Here is an 18,502-nt window from a genome sequence, read left to right as displayed (position 1 = left end):
TCAATAATGTCAACTGGTGATATTATCAATGAATTTAGGGTGTCATTTAAAACGCTTTCAGACAGTCTCAATGTTACTGTCAAAATAATATATATAGGAAATGAAGTATAAAAAGAATATGAAATAGATTTTGATGAAAAAAGACAGTAGATGATATGTCGTGGTTGGTGGTAGAGATCCACGAACAAGAAAAAGAGAAGAAAAAACACCCAACTAATCCAGTTAAAATTAACATTTCTATGTGAAATACGGACCTGATTTAATTAACCAGACCCTAATTAATTCTGAAATTAACTTAAGAACAAAGAACACCTAATTAAATATGAAATTGATTGACCTAATCACACTTCATTAACTCTATTTATAGGGTTTATTAGGGAAAATAAGTCTGATTTGGGATGCTGAAACTTGTTGCTACTTCTGAGTGTTAGAGAAGGCCATATGAGATAGCAGACTTCCTTTAGAAGATTTTTAATTTGTTGCTACATCATAGAATTAAGAGATTATTGTGTTCTCAGGAATGCATATTTTCTTTACTAATGTTATCTCATCAACATCAACTCCTTGTAGCGTTTCTGCATTCAGCGTCTATTTTGGTTTGTAGGATATTTTATAAAGATTATGTTGTAGAAATAATGTATCATGTTCCTATGTCCATTTGGGTTCCATATTCATGCAACATAGACACCAACTAATTTATGCACAGTAGTTTTTCTAATTGATCACAATTGAAATAAACAACTCAATATGACAAAAAGTGAAAAGTGCATGAACAATTACAAATATCTATAGAGTACAACTAAAAATAAACTAGCTCCATAGAGGAAGACTTTTGTTGAGCTACAGCCAAACCGAACTCTAATTGCTCCATATTCTTCTTCTGATGGCCCTTTCTCATTTCGTCCTCAGTCTGGGAAGGGAGTTTGCTGGCAACGTTCTGCAATCATGGCTATAGAAGTGAAAGTAAACAAAGAAGCATGGACACATTATCCTTCCACTCAACAGCAAGAACTCTGCAGCTCATATAAGACAGTCTCTGATGAAGTCTCATTTTGTCCTCAGTCTGAGAAAGGAGTTTCCAACGGGAGATTGCCACCTCCACCCAAATCGAATCATCATACAACGGGAGATTCACATTCAAATTCGCCCAGAACTCTTCCATTCCCGATTGATTATCCTCCTTTACCCCAAATTTCTTCTCCTTTTTTTGCGGGCATAAATGGATCGGAGATATAACTCGAATTCGAATCAGTCTCCGTTATAATTGGGGATGGACCTGAATTAAGCGGGAGTTGAATTTGATTTTCCAATTGGGCAACTTTGGCTTTAAGAGAAGAAGCGAAACCGATTAAGGTCGGGAAGATTGAGTTTAGCTTCAGGACCATAGAGTTTCCTTGCAGCAGAATCATAAGCCATAGCAGCTTCGAGAGTACCTAATTTCAGCAACCCATTTGCCCCAAGTTCTCTGACGAATGATAAGTGCAGAGTGCATTCTCAGGGCCGCCTTTGCCTCTCATACACCCTTTTCTGGAATTAGCTTGTGCTAGGTTTTTTTCTCCCTAACATTTTAGCAATTTATCTCTAGGAAAATGAAAATTACTTCGTAATGATAATAACATATCAACAAATCTCTCACAAATATAAGATTCAACGGAACACCCTATCTTTTAAGTGAAGTTATTTGGTCATGATACAGACCAGAACATATTATCACCTACCAAAATCACATATTAACACCAAAGTTACCCTAGTTGGTATCAACATAACTCAAAGTCTATAAGTGATTCCAGATATCATCAATTTAATTTGAGAAGCCACATATTAGTGATTAGTGCAACAGAACACTGCAATGAAGTTAATGTAAGTCGAACTAAACAAGTATTTTTGGGCAGTGTAATTTACGAGAGGCTTCCAGTTGTTCTTCAACCGCCTTGCCATGCACACTGCAAAAACACGAAAGAAATAAATGATTTTGAGGGTCAATAATAATGCAACTTGTGAACAAAAACTGATCTGTTCATCAGTAGAACAATTTTATTTTCATTAGGATTGAGTAAGGAATTTGCTCATACAAAGTTTAACATAAATCAAATCATAATGACCATTAACTTTCTGTTATTTCCATTGACACCAAATTGAGACGAGAGTTTGGAGGATAAAGGAAGTAAAATTTAAATTTCATTAACTTTCCTTTAATCTCCAAAAACAACTCCCAAATAAGGTTAATCTGATATTTTACATTCCATTACTCTCATTTACCTTTCATTAACTTCCTCACAAACAAGGGCTAAAAGTATTCAGTCGAGCAAATTTTGAATAGAGAAAAAACATTACAGAAAAGGGAATTTAGAAAACAATGCGTCTGCTTTCTTGTATTCTAAAATTTTGGATGTATGTAAATAAGCAATAGGGGGCAGCACCAACTTACCGGCAGTCTCAATTTGTCTGAGGTCTGAGAACGAAATTTTCGCCGGCCACATTCTGCAATCATTGCTAGAATATCCTTTTTTTTCATCTGACTTATGAGTTCTCCGAAGATTGGTTGAAACACTCATATCTGGACATGAATTTTTTTAGGTTTTCTTGACCTGCAAAGAAAAATTTAACTAACTTAAAGTCATTGTATGAATCAGATTATACATATGAAAGTCCTTAGATCTATTCAGATTTCCCCCTAATCACAAGTTAAACAATCAAAACTAGATTCAGATTTCTTTTTCACAGAAGAAAGGATCAAAGAATCTCATTACCAATCAGTGATAAAGGAGGTAGGGGTGCAGAGACAGCAGGAGGTTTGCCTAGAAGCAGCTCAATCTGGACTGGCTGGCTAGCAAGATGAAGATGCCAATAGGTCAAGCAACTCTATCAGTGGACGGTACCTTTGGGGATGTTCTAATTTGATATCTTTATGACTTTTCTGATCTTGTTATTCCCAGCCCCTATAGGTATAAATACACTCCGCCAAATTCTTTTCTTGCCTTATACGATGAAGATGGACAGTGAGAGTTAACCCTAGAAATACAGGTGAAGAAATGAAATTACACTAAGGAGAAGAAGAAGAGGCTGAAGAAGAAGGAAAGGGGAGTGAGAGTTAACCCTAGAAGCTAAGTATAAGTTTGTTTATATATAAATATAAAAGACAACAATACCCTTAATAGACTAAAATGCCCTTTAACATTTATGTTAATCTCCATTAAAGACACCAAGTTTGTTAATTATTGGCATTTTGATTTGTAGTAGAAATACGTACTTTTACGAATGAGGCATATGCCGTCAACTTTTATCTTACAAAATGACAATCGATCTTAATGTGTTTCGCTTTCTCATGAAAAGTTTCACGCCCGGGCATGCGAGGTGCAAGGTGAGATCTTTTTGTTTCGAATTGGCACCAATCATATTTTCTAGTGCACGTGTGAGCGTGATTGGGCGTTCTATTTGCTTGAATTGACGGTGTATGATTTAGTTTCAATAAGAATGGTATTCAGAGAGATTTTAGTTCATTTTGCGATTACTTATAGGGAATAGACGTGGTCTCACCCTACCCCGTCTTATAAACTGATACTATCGTGATATTTGTGTTTAATTTGAAATTATGTATATAACATACATGTAATTGTACATATCAAATTGCAATTTAATTTTAATATATGTATACGCTAAATAGAATATGAATATTAATTAGAAATATTTTAAATATATTATCCACTCAAATAATATTTTCATGTTAATTTGAGTTGTTTTGATTAATTTTATTAATTCGAGACAACATCTCAAATTGGTTTATTTTTTATTTAGAATTACGTATATAACATCTCGAACACGTGAATGTGGTGCTTAACTCTCAAGAGGCTAGAAATTATTTTTCTTCAAAGGGAATTGTGAATGTTAAACCAGGTACATTTCGTTTACAATCATGGGTTCCTGATTTTGATCTGTATGCTGAGAAGTCTACTAATGCACAAGTTTGGGTTAGACTATATTCGCTTCCGTGGGAATATTGGAATCCACAAATTCTGTCAGACATTGCAGCTGGTGTTCGAGGTCTGATTAGGCTTGATAAGGCTACTATTGAAGGCGATTATGGGCATTATGCTCGGATGCTTGTTGATGTTGATTTGAGTTCTGATCTTCCAATTAAACTTGGAATTGAAAGAGCAGGGGAACAGATATGGATTGATCTTGTTTATGAGAGATTGCCAAGCTTTTGTAAGGTGTGTTCTAATATTGGTCACATGGCTTATGATTGTAGGAAAAATAAGAGACCGGCTGAAGGGAAAAAGATTGAGAAACCTATAGAAGTGGTTGTTAATGCTAAACAAAATCTTAATTTGGTTAAGGTGCATAAGGAATCACAGGTTGTGCAGGTTCACAAGGTTAATGCAAGGTTGCTTAATGATCGTGGGGTTCATGACGGGCCTCCGAGTTTTATTGAGGATCGACATGAGGGTGACTTGGTTGTGCCTTTGTCTAGCATCCCGCTTGGGTATCGAGAGGATGGTTATGATATTTCTCGTCCTCCTTCTCCGGGGATGGCAAATGTTTTTGGGGCTTTGGAGAAGGGTAATTATTCAGCTTCTAATCTTGTATCTCAAGGTTTGAAATCTTGGGCAAATTTTGTTGAGGAGGATGATATTGGTTGGAGTACTATGAATAGTAAAAAAGTGAAGCAACACGAAAGGATTATGACTATTACTGAGAATATTTCATCTCGTGTGAAACGGGCTAGTAAGCCTCCGGTTCGTTTTAAATGAGTGTTTTATATTGGAATTGCAGGGGTATTCTCAATAGGGATACCCAGAATTATTTGTTTCGTTTGTGTTTGGTTCACAAACCTGATTTGTTATTCTTTGCGGAGCCAATGGGGAGTTTTGAATCAGTTAGGTTGTCTTTTTTAGAGAAGTTTGGGGTTTTCTTTGATTGTTGTTAATGATAGGTCTTTGTCGACTCTTTGGGTTTTTTCTTGTGTTCGTTTTTCTTCTTTTTCTATGTGTTTCCATCATGTGCAGTTTGTTCTGTTGCATTTCAGTTCAAATAATACTTATGTTTGTGTGGTGTAGGGTAGTGTTTGGGCTAATTGAAGAACTTCTATGTTTGACAGTATTTTGGATCAGAAAAGTAGGATGGGTGGGCAGTGAAGTATTACGGGGGGATTTTAATGCGGTTTTATATGCTCATGAGAAGCTTGGTAGAGTTCCTACTGCCACGCCTTGCAATGATTTTCATAATTTTATTAATAATGGTTTGTTGATGGATTGTCCCTCTCAGAGTAGTTATTTTATCAAAACACAAGAACGTTAGTGTGTTTCTATAAACATATGAACTAACTAGTGTAATATGCACAAACGTCTGGACTAAATAGTGCACATTTAACAAGCCAAACTAACATGATAACAATTTAAGTAGTCTATGCAATTTAAATATAACAAAAAGTGCAAAGTGTATATGCCAAAGTAAAGAATTACAAATCCCCATTGAGTTACAGCCAAACCAAACTAAGATTTTCAAGTAGCTATTAATGACAATAAGAATCCACATTGTTAGACAAATGTGTTTCGGGAACTTTCTAAACAAAAAAGAAAAAAAAAACTGAAATGAATCTCTTGTTTCTCCTCAACTCTAATTACTCCATACTCTTCTTCTAATAGCCATTCCTCAAATTCAAAATGCCCAACCTCGTGCAATTATCCATATTCTTCATGTAAACATGAGGGTGTTGTAGTTGAGAAGCATCATCATGTCTTCATTCGCATCATCAACGGGAACAAGTACATATCACCAACATCGCCTATTGCTGGGATCACCAAACTTTATATTCTTTATAGCATAGTAATGAAAGGCATATTGGCCAACCCATTGACATGCACCTACCAAAAGCACAAATTACATGCATTAAGATCGAAGGCTTCTTATTCCACAACAACAAGAGAACTTTATTTCACTCGAAAAACAAGTATCACTTAAACTTAAGGGCCAAATAAGCATCAATATTGAATATCAAGAGTTTGCAAGGCTTGATAAGCAAATTGTAGTCAAACAAAACAAAAGGCATTGATCATAAATGTTACTAATCCGAAACTAAACAAGATTGTAATGCTAATCTCAAACTAAACAGAACGCATTGTCATCAATGTTCAATCATTAATAAACAGATTATGATCCGATTGAAACAGAATCAACAGATTGAAAACCAAAATAATAAATTAAAAGGAACACAATGAACCAATACAAAAGAATTCATAATTTTTTCCTTTAAATAGTGCACATTTAACAAGCAACAGGGACAGGTTAATATTAATAATATCAGCTTACTTGAAGTCTCATTTTGTCCTTAGTCTGAGAAGGGAGTTTTCAACGGGAGATTGCCGCCTCCGCACAAATCGAATCATCGTGGGAGATTCACATTCAAATTCGCCCAAAACTCTTCCATTCCCAATTGATTATCATCCTTTCACCCAAAATTCTCTTCGTTTTCTGCCGGCGTAATTGGATCGGAGATATAACTCGAATTCGAATCAGTCTCCGTAATAATTGGGGATGGACCTGAATTAAGCAGGATGTGAATTTGATTTTCCGATTGGGTAACTCTGGTGTTATGAGAAGAAGCCAGAAACTGATTAAGATCCGAAAGATTGAATTTAACTTCAGGACCATAGAGTTTCCTCGGAGCAGAATCATAAGCCATAGCAGCTTCAAGAGTACCTAACCATAGACGAGCACCACAATTAGGTTCTCTAATTACTGCAACCCATTTGCCGCAAGTTCTCTGACGAACACCCTTATAAGTGCAGAGTGCATTCTCAGGGCCGCCTTTGCCTCTCATACACCCTTTTCTGGAACTAGCTTGTGATTTTGTCTCCCCAAGAGTACCTATCCTTGATTTTGACACCAAATGGATATTTATAGAGAAGGGAGATATTTATAGAGAAGTGACTTATAACTCTCACCAACATACAACCAATGAGGACAACTGCCAAAAAAATTAAGGGAACTGAGCAACGTGTTCATATTAGAGTGTAATTAAAACTAACATTTTAGCAATTTATCTTTAGAAAAATGGAAAATATATTATTACTCGCTAATGATAATAAGATATCAACAAATCTCCCACAGATATCTTTTCAGTCATGTTCTTCAGTCATGATACAGACCAGAACAATTTATCACCTACCAAAATCACATATTAACAGATCTTGTTTACAAGATGTATCAACATAACTCAAAGTCTATATGTGACCCCAGATATCATCAATTCTAATTTGAGAAGCCACATATTACTGATTAATGCAACAGAAAAGTCGAACTAAACAAGTATTTTTGGGCAGAGTAATTTACGAGAGGCTTCTAGTTGTTCTTGATATTTCGAGGCTGCTTCTTTAAGATATTCTTCTTTTTAGGCTGTCTCGTCTTTAATTTTGGCCTGCACATTCCGGTTATAAAGTTTAACAATGAACATTAAACTAGGAGGTTTCAAAAGAAAAATACAGCAACAAGATATTCTTCTCTCTCTAATTGCTTTTGTTCAAGCAATAAAATGAACCTCATGTTTCTCTTCCATTTCTTCAACTTCCCAGCCATGCAGACTTACAAACACAAACAAATACAAAAACTGATCTGTTCATCAGTAGAACAATTTTATTTTCATTCGGATATTGAGTAAGGCATTTGCTCAAAGTTTAACATAAATCATATCATAATGAACATTAACTTTCTATTACTTCCATTAACACCAAATTGAGGTGAGAGTTTGGAGGTTAAAGCAAATAAAAGTTTAAATTTCATTAAAATTCATTTACCTTTTATTAACTTCTTCCCAAACAAGGGCTAAAAGTATTGAAGAGAGAAAAAAAAATATTAGAGGAAAGGGAATTTAGAAAACAATGCTTGTGCTTTCTTGTATTCTAAAATTTTGGTTGTATGTAAATAGGAAATAGCAGGGGGAAGAACCAACTTACATGCAGTTTCAACTCGTCTGAGAAAGAAATTTTCGCCGGCCACATTCTGCAATCGTTACTATAATATCCTTTTTTTCATCTGATTTAGTATGAGTTCTTGGAAGATTGGTTGAAGCACTCATATCTGGATATGAATTTTCTTAGGGTTTCTTGACCATCCTTTAACCTGCAAAGGAAAATTTAACTTCCTTAAAATCATCAGATGAATCAGATTATACATATAAAATTCCTTAGATCTATTCAGATTTCTCCCTAATCACAAATTAAACAATCAAAGCTAGATTTAGATTTCTTTTTCACATAAGAAAAGATCAAAGATTCTCATTACCACTCAGTGATAACGGAGGTAGTGGTGCAGAAATGGACAGGAGGTTTGGCTAGAAGCAGCTCAGTATGGATTGGCTCGCTAGCAAGATGAAGATGCCAAGAGGTCAAGCAACTCTATCAGTGGACAGTGCCCTTAGGGATGTTCTGATTTGAAATCTTTATGACTCTTCTGAGCTTGTTATTCCGGTACACACAGCCAAATTCTTTTCTTGCCGAGGACTAGCGCTTATACGATGAAGACCGACTTACAGGTGAAAGAAATGAAATTACACTAAGCTGAAGAAGAAGAGGCTGAAGAAGAAGGAAAGGAGACAGTGAGCGTTAACCCTAAAAGCCAAGTATAAGTTTGTTTATATATAAATATAAAAGACAACAATACCCTTAATCTTAAAAAACTAAAACACCCTTTAACATTTATGTAACCTCCTCCAACATGAGTAGAGACCGTGAGTACACCAAGTTTATTAATTATTGGCCTTTTTGTTAATTATTGGCATTTTGATTAGTAGTAGAAATATATAAGGTACAAAATTACAATCAACCTTAATGTGTTTCGTTTTCTCGTGAAAAGTTTCACATCCAGGCATGCAAGTTGCGCGACGAGATCTCTTTGTTTCGAATCAACACCCATCATATTTTCTAGTGCATGTGTGGGCATGACTGGACATTCTATTTGCTTGAATTGAAGGAGTATGATATTTAATTAAGAATATTTTAAATATATCATCAACTCAAATAATAGTTTCATGTTAATTTGTGTTGTTTTGATTAATTTTATTAATTCGAGACAACATCTCGAGCTGATTTATTTTTGATTTGGAATTACGTATATAGCATACACGTAATAGTATTTGCCGAATTAAAATCCAAAAATAAAATATGAATTTTAATAAAGAGTATTTTAAATATATTATGAACACCTTCCAGCACTCTGCATCATCTGTTCTACTATCGGACATTCAACCGTGCAGTGTCGTCATAATTTTATTAAAGCTACGGGTAAGGATAAAGCCCACAACAACCCCAATGGGATAGCAGACCGAACACTTCTCATAGAAGCCGCTCGGTCAACAACAACAAAAGGAAGCTACTGGTTGACTTCCAATTTACAAATGGCCCTGCACAAATCAGAACTTACTTCTTCCGTGGATAATTTCCCTGAAACTAGCACACAAAGAGCTCCAAAATGGGGCGATTCTGAAGATGATTGCCCTCATCAGGCTAGAGATTTCACGATTCCACTACCGGATCTGTCCAGACCTCTTAATTCTTTCACATCTGATAGGGATGAATAGCTACTGGTTGCGTCAAGCCAACAGCTGAAGTGTTGTTACAGATAACCGATTCTGAGGAGGATTGGAATACGGTCAGGAAAAAAACAAAAAAGGCATCTTCCCCGCCCAAAATTTTAAGCCGCTCCAAGAGAAGGAGTCGTCCTCCGTCTAGATACCAATGATCGCACTTTTTTGAAACTGCAGGGGTATTGCAAACCCGAGAACACATCGAGCACTAAGATTGCTCTATTAGAAGCACCGTCTGGACCTCTTTTGCTTGTCTGAACCTATGGTCAGGTTAGACAGAATTCCAGGTAATTTTTGGAACTCCTTGGGTCTCTCATTTATTACTAGTACTACCTATAACTCTATATGGCGTTTTGCATCTTCTGGCTTTTCTAGTGTTGTTTCTCTTCTTGCCTGTTCTGAGCAGCATATCTCTATCTGTGTGAATTCGGCTGGGATCATGTTGACAGTTTCCTTTGTCTATGGGAAGACTACTGTGAATGGTAGAAGGAAACTTTGAGATAGTCTTCTGCGCCTCCCAAATGCGAGGTGGTTGGTTTTAGGTGATTTCAATACGGGCGCTCATGAAAAGACTGGTTCCAGACCCTCTGCTGATGCGTGCACTGACTTTCACAACTTCATTAATCATGGAAATCTTCTGGATGTCGACACCTCAGGGCATTTTTTCACTTGGTCCAACGGTCGGCAGGGTAATGCGCATGTGGAGTGCAAGCTCGATCGAGCACTAATTAATGAGGCTTTTCTGGATTATTGGGATAGCATTGCTTGCTCCGCTCTTCCTAGACACAGGTCAGATCACTCTCCTATTCTGGTTAATTGTAACATGGGGACATATGGACCTTAATGGTTCAGATTTCTTGCCATGTGGACTACTCATACCTCTCTCAAATCGGTAATCTCTGATCACTGGCCCTCTTCCCACATCTCTTTACCGCCGGCTCAACTGCTTTGTCATAAATTAAAAACTCTAAGACCTGTCCTTAGAGAGTGGAACAAAAACGTCTTCGGTAGGGTTGAAACCAATATCAGTTCTACTAAGGATCTTCTACATCACATTCAGCTTGAAATATCTTCTTTGGGAAATTCTCCAAGCCAACACAATAGAGAAGTGGAGGCTCAGAATGATCTTGATTTATAGTTATATACACATAAGCTCTTCTTTAAGGAACATAGTCGGGTTCAATGGTTATCCGCGGGAGACAGAAATTCCAGTTTTTCCCATAGAGCTTCCAAAGTCTGGAAAACTAAGACAGGTATTCAAAACCTTCTAATCGACGGCACACCCTCCTCTGATATTAATTCATCTCCAGACACAGCACGGATTATTTCTCCATGATTTTCTCCAGTGAAGCTATCAATGTTGATTATATGCGGGTTTCTGAGATTATTCCATCGCTGGTCTCGCAAGAAGATAATCTATTCCTGACAAAAAAGCTTGATATTTTAGAAATTCGGTAGACAGTTTTCAGCCTCAATAAAGAAAGTGCTCCCGGGCCCGATGGATTTGGAGGTTTGTTTTATCAACAGTTCTGGGAGGTTTTTTTTTATTAAGAGCAGGAATGAGGAGGAGTGGCCCTAGACATCCCAACTATGTTGGCACCCCTGAGAACCGTTCTCCCCGACCAAACAAAAACAAATAAAAGGTTCTTACAATAGGAGGCGAAAAAAACAAGGAGAACTAGGGAAACAACGAAGAGAAAACAAAATAAAACCAAAAAAGCAAAAGGAGTTAGGACAATCTAAAGTGCGGAGCGTTACAGATATCGCTTAAGATAAAATGATGACAAAATGCCGGCGCAGAGCCAAGGCATCTGCGGTGCGTTTACCTTCTCTGTAGATGTGTGAGACCACAATTTCCATCTCGGAGCACTGATGTAAGCATTTCAGCCAATTTTGCTTTATCTGCCACAGAACCAAATCAGTTCTGTGCTGGAGGAACTTGACAGCGATCATAGAGTCTGATTCAATCCATAGTTGCCTCCACCCGTTTTCCCACGCCACGTCCACTGCGAAAGTGATAGCTTGAATTTCAGCGATCAGCGCTGAAGAATCCAAGAGAGGGAAGGCAAAATAGCCCCTTGCGAGCCCCCTAGAGTTTTTAAAGATTCCACCGGCACCGGCAGTGCCAGTAGAACTGATGGCGGACCCGTCGGTATTGACTTTGAGCCAATTCTGGGGGCAAGCAAGCCATCTGACAGCGATTAAATGTGGGGTTGGCGGCGGCCTCAGAGGCAGTTGAAGGTTCTGTAGTATACGCTTGTCGTACTCGCTTGAACAGCAGCCCTTAGCGAGGCAATTTGTTTCGCGGATGCTTGCCCAGAGCTTTTGCAAGGTGTTTTGGATTGAAGGGAGTTCAGAATCAAAGGTAGCTTTATTTAGCCAATTCCAAATCAGCCATATACAGTTACTGATAGCCGCTTGCCACAAGAGCCGGACCTGTTTCCCAAATCGATAACTGATCAGCCTGTAAAGAAACTCATTAAAATCACCTGCAAAATTAATATTGACTCCAAACATACAGCTTAGTTTGAGCCAAACAATATGAGCAAACGGGCATTCCACAAAAAGATGGATTGCAGTCTCCTGAGATCGTAGGCAGTGTGCGCAGCGCGAAACCAACTGCATTCCCCGGCTCTGCAGATTGTCATGGGTAGGCAATCGATTGTAAATAAGTTTCCAACACGTTACCGAATGAGACGGTGGAATGTGTGCACACCAGACAAACCGATACCAAGGTTTCTCAACCATAGACGGGCATAGTGACTCATAATAACTCTTAACTGTAAACTTGCCCAGGTTTCCCGGCTCCCATATGATATAGATTGAAGGCGATAAATGAAGGTTTTAATCGTAAACCAACAAAGAGGTTCTTCTCTAGCTAAACTAGAAGGAGTGAATCCCAATAAACAAGGTATAAACCTTAGGTTCTCAAAGAGAATGATTTTTGATTGATAAAGGTTAGTTCATCCTTACAAAAATGAGGGTTTAAATACATCCTCCTAATGATAGTAAAAGACAGGGACTACCCCTTACTAGGGTTTCAACAAGGCTATCCGTAAAGGGTAAAATAGGTGATACGCCTCGACAATCAGTACAATGGTATAGGTACGGATTGTCAGGGTTGTTGGTGAATTACTTCGGGAGGAAGTAAACCGAGATCCACCCAGGCGAAGTTGTTGATTCGCCTCCTTATGTACTCCTAGATCCGCCCCGCTCGTATGTCCTGGGGATCCGCCCTCCTAGGTATAACCTCCGTGGGTCTGATGTCTGAAGATCCGCCAGAGCGCGTGTGATCAGCGATCCCAGTTAGGATGTCCGCATCATTCTCTCCTTCTTTAAAAGAGTTCGGCACTGATTTGTTTGTGTTGAACTCCAAAGGACCATCCGGCTTCCACGGGCTAAGGTCACGGATGTTGAACGCTGGTGAGATTTTACCAAACCAATTCAGCAATGCTATATGGTAGGCATTAGCATTGACCTTCTTGGTGACCTTGTATGACCCGTATTTCCTAGGCCGAAGCTTACTGCTTGTGGCGTTGGCGAGTTTCTCTTTGCCCAAATAGACCATAACCTCATCCCCAACCTCAAACTGTAGGTCCCTGCGGTGCTCATCCGCCTTAACCTTTAATGTCTGATTCCTCTCTTCAAGAGTCTCTCTCACCTCTTGGTGCATCTGCACATAATCCTTGGCCAGCTGGTTGGCAGTCACGTTTCCTTTAGGAAGATGGGCTATATCAAGGACGTCGTTCGGGGTCTTCGTGTATACCACCTCAAATGGGGATCTCCCGGTTCCCGAATGTACAGAGCCGTTGTAGGCGAACTCAGCTTGGGCTAAAACCACATCCCACATCCTGGGCTTATCCTTACACTTGCTACGCAGTAAGTTTCCCAAAGTTCTATTGACCACCTCGGTCTGTCCGTCCGTTTGAAGATGGGCGGTGGTACTAAACTTCAGAGACGTATCAAACAGAGCCCACAACGTTCGCCAGAAGTGACTGAGGAACTTCGTATCACGATCCGAAACAATGCTCTTAGGTACGCCATGTATCCTGACAATCTCTCTGAAGAATAGCTTAGCAGTCGCTAAGGCATCATTAGTTTTACGACAAGGTATGAAGTGGGCCATCTTTGAGAACCGATCAACCACGACAAAGATGGAATCCATGCCTCTCTGAGTTCTGGGCAACCCTAGGACAAAGTCCATAGACAGATCCTCCTATATGGTCTCTGGTACAGGCAAAGGTAGTTGCAAGCCAGCATTTGTAGTGCGTGCCTTGGCGGTATGGCAAATATAGCATCATTCTACTAAGTAGGCAACATCTCTTCTCATCTTAGGTTAGAAATAACGAGAACTCACTACTTCAAATGTCTTGTCTTGCCCAAAATGTCCTCCAAGGGATCCGCCATGTAGATCACGAATAACCTTCTCGCGGATGGAAGTGCAGGGTAAGCAAAGTTGGTTTCCCCTCATAAGATACTCATCCATCAGGTGATACGCCCCACCCCCATGCTGGTGCTGACACTTTTCCCAGATACTGCCAAAATCAGGATCCGCCAAGTATTCTCCTCAGATGTGTTCAAAACAATCGGTCTCCAGGTTTACTCTCTTGATTAGTGATACCCTTCTACTCAAGGCGTCCTCCACCTTGTTCTGTTTTCCAGCCTTATGGATAAGCTTATAGGGGAACTTATCTATGAAGGCGGACCATCGGGCATGCATGGAGCTTCGAAGTTGCTTCTGACTTCCCAGGTACTTGAGAGCTTGATGGTCAGTGTAGAGGATGAATTCTTTTCCCACCAAGTAATGCTCCCACACTTTCAACGCCCTTACTACAGCATAAAATTCTTGATCATACGTTGCCCACTTTTGCTGTGCTTCACAGAGCTTCTCACTGAAATATGCAATGGGCCTCTTTTCTTGCATCAAGACACCACCAATCCCAACTCCAATGGCATCACACTCAACTTCGAACAGTTTATCAAAATTGGGATACGCCAGCACTAGCGTTGTACTCAGCTTTTCCTTGATCAGGGCGAAGCTCTTCTCTTGGGCATCCGCCCACTCGAACCCCCTTCCCTTCTTCAAACATTCTGTCAACGGGGCCACTATGGCACTGAAGTTCTTGATGAATCGGCGATAAAATGTTGCTAGTCCATGAAAACTTCTGATATCCCCCACATTCCTCGGAGTGGGCCATTCTCGGATGGCTCTTACCTTCCCCCCATCAACTTGGACCCCATCGCCACTAATCACGAACGCAAGGAAAACCAGGCTCTCCATGATGAAGTCACACTTCTTAGTGTTGGCGTATAACTGGTGTTTCCTTAACAGGTCAAACACTATCTGTAAATGCTCCACATGTTCCACCAAGGTCTCGCTATGAATCAGGATGTCATCAAAATACACAACTACAAATTTTCCAATCACTGGGCGAAGCACTTGATTCATCAACCTCATGAATGTACTGGGGGCATTAGTCATCCCGAATGGCATTACTAACCACTCATACAATCCATCTCTGGTCTTGAAAGCCGTCTTCCACTCATCCCTAGATCGAATTCGTATCTGATGATAACCACTCCCGAGATCAATCTTGGAGAAAACTCGGGATCCGCCAAGTTGGTCTAGCATATCATCCAACCTTGGAATAGGGAATTTATACTTGATAGTGATCTTGTTAATAGCCCTGCTGTCCACACACATCCGCCAAGATCCATCCTTCTTGGGCGTAAGTAGGGCTGGGACGGCGCATGGACTCATACTTTCCCTAACGTATCCCATCTCAATGAGCTCTTCCACCTTCTGCCTCATGATGTCATTTTCCTTTGGACTCATTCGATAATGGGGGAGGCTTGGTAAACTAGCCCCGGGCACAAGATCGATATGATGTTGGATGTCCCTCAAAGGTGGTAACCCACTTGGCAATTCCTCAGGGAACAGATCTTGATATTCGCCAAGTAGGCGGGTCACCTCAGTTGGCATCTCCCTTTCGCCCCTTTGGGAGGGTTCGTGATTCGCCTTAACCATTACCACATACACCATCTGGCTCTCTTCAATTCGCTGATAAATGATTTGTGTGTAGGACAGACTACCAAGGTAGACTTCTCGTCGACCTTTGGCTCTCTCATTATTGGCGTAAGTACGAACTTCACCCCATTCTTCACAAATCTGTAAGTGTTCTCTCTTCCTGCGTGGGTGGCATCGTTATCAAACTGCCAAGGTCGGCCCAACAATAGGTGGCAGGCATCCATATCGACCACATCACAACAGACTTCATCACTGTAATCACCAATCGCAATAGGTACCCTGCATCTCTGGGTCACCCTAAGTTCACCCACGTTTTTTATCCATCCCACCCTATAGGGGTCGGGATGCGCCTCCGCCAACAACCCGAATTTCTGAACGGTGCTGCTGCTCACAATGTTCTCTTGGCTCCCACTATCTATTATCACATTGCATCGCCCACCTCTCACGAGACAGCGGGTCCTGAATAGTCGGTGCCTCTGATCTCCCTCTATCCGGCTGGAGACTAACAAACGCCGTACCACATGAATGGCGTATCTCTCTTCATCCGCCTCATCATCATCTTCTCCCAAGGATTCACAAAATACTTCATCCCCTTCGTCATAGTCATCTTCATACCTCTCCACCATGTTGGCGCTCTTCCTCCTAGGACATTCGTTGGATCTATGGCCTGGCTCATTGCACCGAAAACATTTAAAAGGCGCTGGCCTTGCATACAGATTGTTGCTCTTAGATGGTATAGGTGCTTCCTTGTACGGTCTAGTATCCCCAATAGATCCCCTTCCCACACTGTTGATCTTGGCCCCACTGGCACTCGCCACCTGCTTGCCTTTGTCATAAGACTTCACGTTATCTCTTCCTCCAGGCGTATACTCAGTAGTGGCGGATCTCCTGGATATCCCGGTTAGTTGAAGCCTTGAGGGCTAAATTCCTGGCATCTTGTACCCGAACCACCATCTGTGTGCCAATACGATCCTGGATATTGTATCTCAACCCTTCTAGATACCTAGAGGTCTTTTGGCTTTCAGTTTCTGACAAGTTGGCCCTTGCCGAAAGCCTCAAGAACTCGGAGGTATACTCATGGGCACTTTGGGTCCCTTGAGAGCATCCCCTGTAGGAGCTGTAAATATACTGCTCATAATCCGGCGGTAGGAACCGCTCCCTCAACATCGCCTTCATCCGTAGCCAAGATCTAATCGGATCTCTGCCCCCTCTTCTTCTCTCTTCCCTCATCTGATCCCACCAAACTGATGCGCCACCCTTCAGGCGATACGCCACCAGCCTCACTTTCCTCTCATCGGGAATCCCAGCATATTCAAAGAAACGTTCCACTTCCGATAACCAGTCTAAGAATCCTTCTATATCCAGTTCGCCTCCAAAAGATGGTAAGTCTATTTTTAGCTTAAAGGCATCATCTCTATCAAAGTTTCCTAGACCTGGGTATACTCTAGCAACATCCACACGTCTGTTGTCAACAGGCCCAACATCCCTCATAGTTCTAACGGTATTATCATCCCCAATACCCTCAAAGTCATCACTATCACTATCCGCATGATGCACAAAGACATAGTTGGGTCTTCTTACCTTAGGATCCCTAGGACCCATTTGTGGAAGCTGCGGTTCAGGGGCTCCTTCCTTTCTCTGGGTTGAGCCTCCCGCGGTTGGTCGGATTAGAGCCAGAACCTCCAGTTTGAAGTTTTCTAGGGAGGTGGCTAGCTCTAGGAACCGTTGGTCGGTTTGTTTCTGCCGCTCATGGCTGGCTTGGATCTGCTCCGCGAGGTGCTCCCTCAGCTCCTCATATCTCCGGTCACTGGTTTCCATAGAGTCTTGCGGTTGTCGGGGTTGAACCATTGCCAAAAGAAGTTTCGGGTCAGGAAACGATCGGCTCTGATACCAACTGATACAGATTGAAGGCGATAAATGAAGGTTTTAATCGTAAACCAACAAAGAGGTTCTTCTCTAGCTAAACTAGAAGGAGTGAATCCTAATAAACAAGGTATAAACCTTAGGTTCTCAAAGAGAATGATTTTTGATTGATAAAGGTTAGTTCATCCTTACAAAAATGAGGGTTTAAATACATCCTCCTAATGATAGTAAAAGACAGGGACTACCCCTTACTAGGGTTTCAACAAGGCTATTCGTAAAGGGTAAAATAGGTGATACGCCTCGACAATCAGTACAATGGTACAGGTACGGATTGTCAGGGTTGTTGGTGAATTACTTCGGGAGGAAGTAAATCGAGATCAGCCCAGGCGAAGATGTTGATTCGCCTCCTTGTGTACTCCTAGATCCGCCCCGCTCGTATGTCCTGGGGATCCGCCCTCCTAGGTACAACCTCCGTGGGTCTGATGTCTGAAGATCCGCCAGAGCGCGTGTGATCAGCGATCCCAGTTAGGATGTCCGCATCATTTGTAATGGGTAGGCAATCGATTGTCATGGGTAGGCAATCGATTGTAAATAAGTTTCCAACACGTTACCGAAGGAGACGGTGGAATGTGTGCACTCCAGACAAACCGATACCAAGGTTTATCAACCATAGACGGGTATAATGACTCATAATAACTCTTAACTGTAAACTTGCCCAGGTTTCCCGGCTCCCATATGCATTCATCATCCGTATTCCAGCCCTGCTATATGTTGCAGATGTTCGATTGAATCTGTTCCGGCAGTTCGTGAATATCTGTCCATTGTGCATTTTGTAAGAAATGCCCAACATTGGTGTACAGGTTGCATTGTACTGAGGGAAGCAAGCCCAGTTAGTCAGACACCGATGGCTTTATCCAGAGATCCGTCCAAAAATTAAGCTGAGAATTTCCGCCAATCCACCATTTGATTTGTGAATTAATAGTCTTGAAAACTCCTGTACAGGAAGACCAAACTGAAGATGTATATAGGTG

General features: G+C 40.6%; 2 long non-coding RNA genes across 2 annotated transcripts; both read right to left on the bottom strand.

The window, feature by feature from the left end:
* Positions 1–785: 785 nt before the first annotated feature.
* Positions 786–2,956, bottom strand: LOC136233261 (uncharacterized). The gene is made up of 3 exons (XR_010690754.1): positions 2,751–2,956; positions 2,429–2,588; positions 786–1,943 (listed from the first exon to the last, which is right to left on the bottom strand). It is a non-coding gene; the product is annotated as an uncharacterized lncRNA (long non-coding RNA).
* A 3,832-nt stretch (positions 2,957–6,788) lies between these two features.
* Positions 6,789–8,594, bottom strand: LOC136233260 (uncharacterized). The gene is made up of 4 exons (XR_010690753.1): positions 8,281–8,594; positions 7,953–8,118; positions 7,333–7,417; positions 6,789–6,967 (listed from the first exon to the last, which is right to left on the bottom strand). It is a non-coding gene; the product is annotated as an uncharacterized lncRNA (long non-coding RNA).
* Positions 8,595–18,502: the final 9,908 nt, after the last annotated feature.

This window comes from Euphorbia lathyris, chromosome 6, assembly GCF_963576675.1.
Source record: "Euphorbia lathyris chromosome 6, ddEupLath1.1, whole genome shotgun sequence".
In the NCBI taxonomy this organism is placed as follows: domain Eukaryota; kingdom Viridiplantae; phylum Streptophyta; class Magnoliopsida; order Malpighiales; family Euphorbiaceae; genus Euphorbia; species Euphorbia lathyris.
The sequence above is the reverse complement of the archived record's forward strand: the minus strand, read 5'-3'. Positions and strand labels throughout refer to the sequence as shown.